The sequence below is a fragment of the Triticum urartu genome, chromosome 3A, assembly GCF_056163025.1.
Source record: "Triticum urartu cultivar PI428250 chromosome 3A, HENAU_Tu73, whole genome shotgun sequence".
NCBI classification, from domain to species: domain Eukaryota; kingdom Viridiplantae; phylum Streptophyta; class Magnoliopsida; order Poales; family Poaceae; genus Triticum; species Triticum urartu.
This window is the reverse complement of record NC_141875.1, coordinates 95,125,351-95,131,864: the sequence shown is the minus strand read 5'-3', so window position 1 is coordinate 95,131,864 and position 6,514 is coordinate 95,125,351.

Here is a 6,514-nt window from a genome sequence, read left to right as displayed (position 1 = left end):
CATATGAAACAAGTTTTCATAAATACAGGATAAAACTAGCAAGTCTCACTCAAATATTACACCTTTTGAACACTCGTCCGCTATGAGACGGGCACCCGACAGAACACCCTCGTAGTACATCTCGGGGTGGCGGTGCTCCTTGCCCTCTGGCGGCCCCTCCTTGATCAGCTTCACGGCGTCTAGCTTGACCCACTGCAATTTCACATGGGCGAAAGCCCGGCGTGCACCCTCAATGCAGAAAGATCGCTTGACGACCTCCAGCCGTGGACAAGCATCCACAAGCCGCCTCACCAGGCCAAAGAAGCTGTTCGGAAGGGCGTCGCCAGGCCACAGCCGGACTATAAAGCCCTTCATGGCCTGATCGGCCGCCTTATGTAGCTCGACCATTTGCTTCAGCTGGTCGCTCATTGGCACCGGGTGTTCTGCCTCAGCATACTGAGACCAGAACAGCTTCTCCGTTGATCTTCCATCCTCGGCCTGGTAAAATTGTGCGGCATCGGACATGCTACGGGGCAAATCTGCGAATGCTCCTGGAGAGCTCCGGATTCGGGTAAGTAATCAGTAATTTACTTTTACAAGCTTGCTTTGCATATAGAAAGCCTTACCCGCCGCTATCTTCTTCATTGTGTCGATCTCCTGGAGGGCCCTTTGGGCTTCGGCCTTGGCACTTTTTGCGCTCTCGAGGGCCGCAGCAAGCTCAGACTCTCGCGTCTTTGAGTCAAGCTCCAACGCCTCGTGCTTCGCCATGAGAGCCTGGAGCTCTTGCTGCACCTCGCCCACCCGAGCCTGGTGCTTCTCTCGCTCGGTGTGGCCGCGTTATCTTCGGCCTTGGTTAGTGCTTGCTTCAGGGTCGCCACCTCAGTCGTGGCCCCTGGCGAATATACGATGATCCTGTCATTTTGCAATCGCTTCTTATTTTATACATACATATCTATAGACAGGGTATTACTTACCCTTGTTCTCCTCGAGCTGCCTCTTGACAAGGCTGAGCTCTTTCCTGGACCCCTCGAGGTCCTGCTTCAGTACGGCGACCTCCGCAGTCAGTGCGGCGGACGCCGGCAGCGAAGCCCGCATATGCATATTGACATACTTATATTAGACTCCTGCGATATTATTTGATCCTCTGTTCGGCTTTTCTTCGTGAACACCGAACAAAGCATCAGGGGCTATTGTCTATGCGGTAATATTTCTACTACATTTTAAAACACTTACCTCAAAGCCTGTTAGAAGGCTGGCACATGCTTCAGTCAATCCGCTCTTGGCGGACTGAACCTTCTGGATCACCGCACTCATGTTAGTGCAGTGCTCCTCGTCAATAGAAGCGCTGCGAAGTGCTTCCAGCAGATTGTCCGGTGCCTCTGGATGGACAGAGGTCACCGGCACAGGCGTCTTGCCCCTCTTAGAAGGAGGCCGCCTGCCCGAGCCCGGAACCATTGGAGGTTTCGGCACGGTGTTCGGCTGAGGGCCAAACTTGGAGCTCTCAGGGGCCCCGTCCCCACGGCTCTCGGAGTCCGGATGGTCGCCTTGAGGCGCCTCCAGGACTGTCTCCCCTCGACCCGGTGCCTCTTGAGACAACACCTCGGCGTCGTCAGCAGGATGAGGGGTGGTGGCGGTTGGGACTGGATCGCTATCCATGTCCGACGAGCCCAGGGAGCCGTCCGATGATACATTGATACTGGCTCGTGGCGGCCTGCAGAATTATGTTCGGCGTTAGGGAAACCAGTGCGACAAAGGAATGCTATGAGTTACTCTGGTATCCGAATACTTACGATCTCCCCAGGGGCTTGGCCCTGAGCAACCACTCATCTTCGCCTTCGTCGGCGGCGGTGGAACTGTCCGGAAGGAGAGTCCTTCCCTTCTTGGACCCTTCGTCCCCCCAGTTGGGGCGGCCTTCCTTTTCTTATCTCCCCCAGCCGGAGGCGGAGCATCTTTTCCTCTTCCTCGTCTTCGGGGGAGGAGTGCGCCGCAGAGTCATCGGACGGTGAGTCCGACGACGCCTGGCGTCGGGAACTCTTTCGGGTTCCCTTGGCCTTCTTGGTCTTCTCCGGCACCGTATAAGGAGCCGGAGTCAGCATCTTCGCCAGAAGAGCGTCTGCTAGGCCTTCGGGCAAAGGAGCCGGACAGTCGATCTGTCCGGCCATCTCCTGCCAGTCCTGTCAAAGGTACGGGAGTTTAGATCCCGCATGGAGTCAATCTATAAAAAATAAGTATCCTGTGAAAGGTAAAGCGGCTTACCACACTGGCTTGGCGCTTCGCGCTGAATCCGCTATCCTCGATAATGAGAGGGGGGACCTCGGCACTTTTGAATAGCACCCTCCAGGCATCTTCGTGAGTTGTGTCGAAGAGCCTGTTCAGAGTTCGGTGCTGCGCCGGGCCGAACTCCCACAAGTTGAACTCCCGTTGTTGGCACGGGAGGATCCGGCGGTGGAGCATGACTTGGACCACGTTGACGAGTTTGAGCTTCTTGTTCACCATGTTTTGAATACATGTTTGGAGTCCGGTCAGCTCTCCCGAACTACCCCAGGACAGGCCCTTCTCTTTCCAGGAGGTGAGCCACATGGGGATGCCAGATCGGAACTTGGGGGCCGCTGCCCATGCAGGGTCGCGCGGCTCGGTGATGTAGAACCACCCCGATTGCCACCCCTTTATGGTTTCCACAAAGGAGCCCTCGAGCCATGTTACGTTGGGCATCTTGCCCACCATGGCGCCTCCGCACTCCACCTGGCAGCCACCCACAACCTTCGGCTTGACATTGAAGGTCTTCAACCATAAGCCGAAGTGGGGCTTGATGCGGAGGAAGACCTCGCACACAACGATAAACGCCGAGATGTCGAGGATGATGTTCGGGGCCAGATCGTGGAAGTCCAGGCCGTAATAGAACATGAGCCCCTAGACGAATGGGTGGAGTGGGAATCCCAGTCCGCGGAGGAAATGGGTGAGGAACACTGCCCTCTCATGGGGCCTGGGGGTGGGGATGAGCTGCCCCTCATCTGGGAGCCGGTGCGTGATGTCATCGGGCAGGTATCCGGCTCTCCTCAGCTTCTTGATGTCTCCATCCGTGACAGAGGAGACCATCCACCTGCCTCCCGCTCCAGACATCGTTGGAGAAGGTTGAGGTGGGAAGTGTGAACTTGGGCGCTAGAGCTCGAGTGTGCGAAAACGGATGAGCAAAGGAGGAAGAAGGCATGGATAGAAAGGTGAATCCTTATCCCTTTATATGGGCGGACGAAACTAAGCGTCCCCACTTGCCTGGTAAAACTCGCTTATCCCCCAAGCGCCGTAATCAATGGCGCGGTTGGGTTACCCACACCCGTATTGATGAGAATCCCGTAATAAGGGGACACGATCTCTGCTTTGACAAGACGTGTCGAAAAACTGCCTCGCGTTATGTGCGGGGCTAGTTAAAGGAAACGGTTCGAATAGTCGCCGGGCCATGACATAACATCATCCTGCCAAAACAAGTCAGCAAATTAGATTTGCAAAAATATTATTCTCTCTACGGTGGTATGTGGAACTTATTTTGCAGGTTCGGACACTATCCTCGTATTCAAATTCTTCTGTGATGTATTCGGAGGAGGAACCCACCTTGCAATGCCGAAGACAATACTGCGCGCTGGACTCATCGTCATTGAAGCCTGGTTCAGGGGCTACTGAGGGAGTCCTAGTTTAGGGGGTCTCCGAACAGCCGGACTATATCCTTTGGCCAGACTGACAGACTATGAAGATAAAAGATTGAAGACTTCGTCTCGTGTCCGGATAGGACCCTACTTGGCGTGGAAGGCAAGCTAGGCAATACGGATATGGATATCTCCTCCTTTGTAACCGACCTTGTGTAACCCTAACCCTCTCCGATGTCTATATATACTAGAGGGTTTTAGTCCGTAGGACAACATACAATCATACCATAGGCTAGCTTCTAGGGTTTAGCCTCTCTGATCTCGTGGTAGATCTACTCTTGTACTACCCATATCATCAATATTAATCAAGCAGGACGTAGGGTTTTACCTCCATCAAGAGGGCCCGAACCTGGGTAAAACATTGTGTCCCCTGTCTCCTCTTACCATCCCGCCTAGACGCACAGTTCGGGACCCCCTACCCGAGATCCGCCGGTTTTAACACCGACATTACTCGAACCAAAATTGATCTATCAAACATGCATACTCATATGAATTCACGCACATCTATGTTATTTAATATGTAGATATTAACGATCCATACATTTTAGTAGAACATAATTTGGTTAAATTTTTTCGAATTAAACCTTAAGATTTCGAGATCGTTGTATTTGTAAATCATATTATACATATAAAGGAGCAGAATTCTTTGTTGTGCCTTTGAAAGTATATATAAAAAATGATGTATATAGAATGTAATTCCAATTGAAAATGGAGCCCGCCCAAAAAAAATAGAATACAAACGGGATTGGAATTGCGTTGGCACAGTAAACGTGCACTCTACAAAATTTGAACGAAGCGGGGAAAGTCGCAGTAACCGCCCGAAACCAAAATCTGCGAGATGGAAATCACTACTGCCTATCCCTGCCACGAAAAGCCTGTCTGCTGGATTTCTATAGGTTTCGATAGGGGTAGGTTTGTAATTTCACCCAAACGTGACTGAGGGAGTCCTGGATTAGGGGGTGTTCGGATAGCCGAACTATACCTTCAGCCGGACTCCTGGACTATGAAGATACAAGATTGAAGACTCCGTCCCGTGTCCGGAAGGGATTTTCCTTGGCATGGAAGGCAAGCTTGGCGATACGGATGTTCAGATCTCCTACCATTGTAACCGACTGTATGTAACCCTAACCCTATCTGGTGTCTATATAAATCGGAGGGTTCTAGTCCGTAGAACAACATACACATCAACAATCATACCATAGGCTACCTTCTAGGGTTTAGCCTCTCTGATCTCGTGGTAGATCAACTCTTGTATTACCCATATCATCAATATTAATCAAGCAGGACATAGGGTTTTACCTCCATCGAGAGGGCCCGAACCTGGGTAAAACTTCGTGTCCCCTGCCTCCTGTTACCATCCAGCCTAGACGCACAGTTCGGGACCCCCTACCCGAGATCCGCCGGTTTTGACACCGACATTGGTGCTTTCATTGAGAGTTCCTCTGTGCCGTCGCCGTCAGGCCCGATGGCTCCTACGATCATCAATGGCGGTGCAGTCCATGGTGAGACCTTCCTCCCCGGATAGATCTTCGTCTTTGGTGGCTTCGCGCTGCGGGCTGATTCACTTGGCCATCTAGAGCAGATCGAAAGCTACGCCCCTGGCCGTCAGGTCAGATTCGAAAGTTTAAACTACACCGCCGACATCCGCGGGGACTTGATCTTCGACGGATTCGAACCACTGCCGGGCGCCGCACTGTCACGACGAGCATGATCTAGCTCTGCCGCCGAACAGAGCCCTGGAGGCCGCACCCGCATCGGCTCCGACCCCTAGTTCGGAGCCGACCGCACCGATCGAGGATGGGCGGTTGGACGCCACCTCGGGGGCTGTGATCCCAACGGTGGTTGAGCCGAACACCAGCCCCGTACTCATCAAGACTCGTGACTCCATGGAGCCGGATTCTTCTCCGGACTCCGAACTCCCCGCGCCCCTGCCGAGCGAATCCGATTGGGCACCGATCATGGAGTTCACGGCCGCGGACGTCTTTCAGCACTCGCCTTTCCGCGATATCCTGAAGTCACTGAAGTCTCTCTCTTTATCGGGAGAACCCTGGCCGGACTACGGTCAGCAAGGTTGGGATTCGGACGATGAAGAAATTCAAAACCCGCCCACCACCCACTTGGTAGCCACTGTCGATGATTTAACCGACATGCTCGACTTCAACTCCGATGACATTAACGGTATGGACACCGATGAAGGAGACGATGAAGAATCAGCGCCTATCGAGCCCTGGAACGCCACCTCGTCACATGACGTATACATGGTGGATGCACCCAAAGATGATGGCGCGGAGCGGAAGAATGCACCGAAGGATTGTTCCCTCGGAAAGCAGTCAAAGTGGCGATGCAAGCGCCGCCCCAAATCCCGCCTCGACAAAAATAGTGATCATACTGATCCAGCGCTGGAGCAGGGCGAACCGCTGCCAGACAATGGCAATCCGGATAATCAAACCGAACAAACAAATCCTATCAATGATAATGGTCCGGACGACATAACGCCGGACAGGCACTCGGAGCAGCAGAATGCCCGTAAAAGGTTCGTTGCCACGGCATGGAGCCTCAAAAAGCAGAAGCGGAGGCTCAAGGCCACGCAAAACATGCTCCAATTCATATGGAGAAAAATACTCAACACTGTAGCAAGGTATAGCGACAATCGCCCCTCCAAGAGCTACCCAAAGCGGAAGCTGCTACCCGAATTCAATGAGGAGGCCTCAGACCCCCCACAACCAAATATCAAAGCAGCCACCTGGTCGGATAGACGACCCCTCTACCACCACAGAACGGCATTCAAGGCCGCTCACAATGCAACACGCGACCCATGCGAGGGCTCGCACCCATAG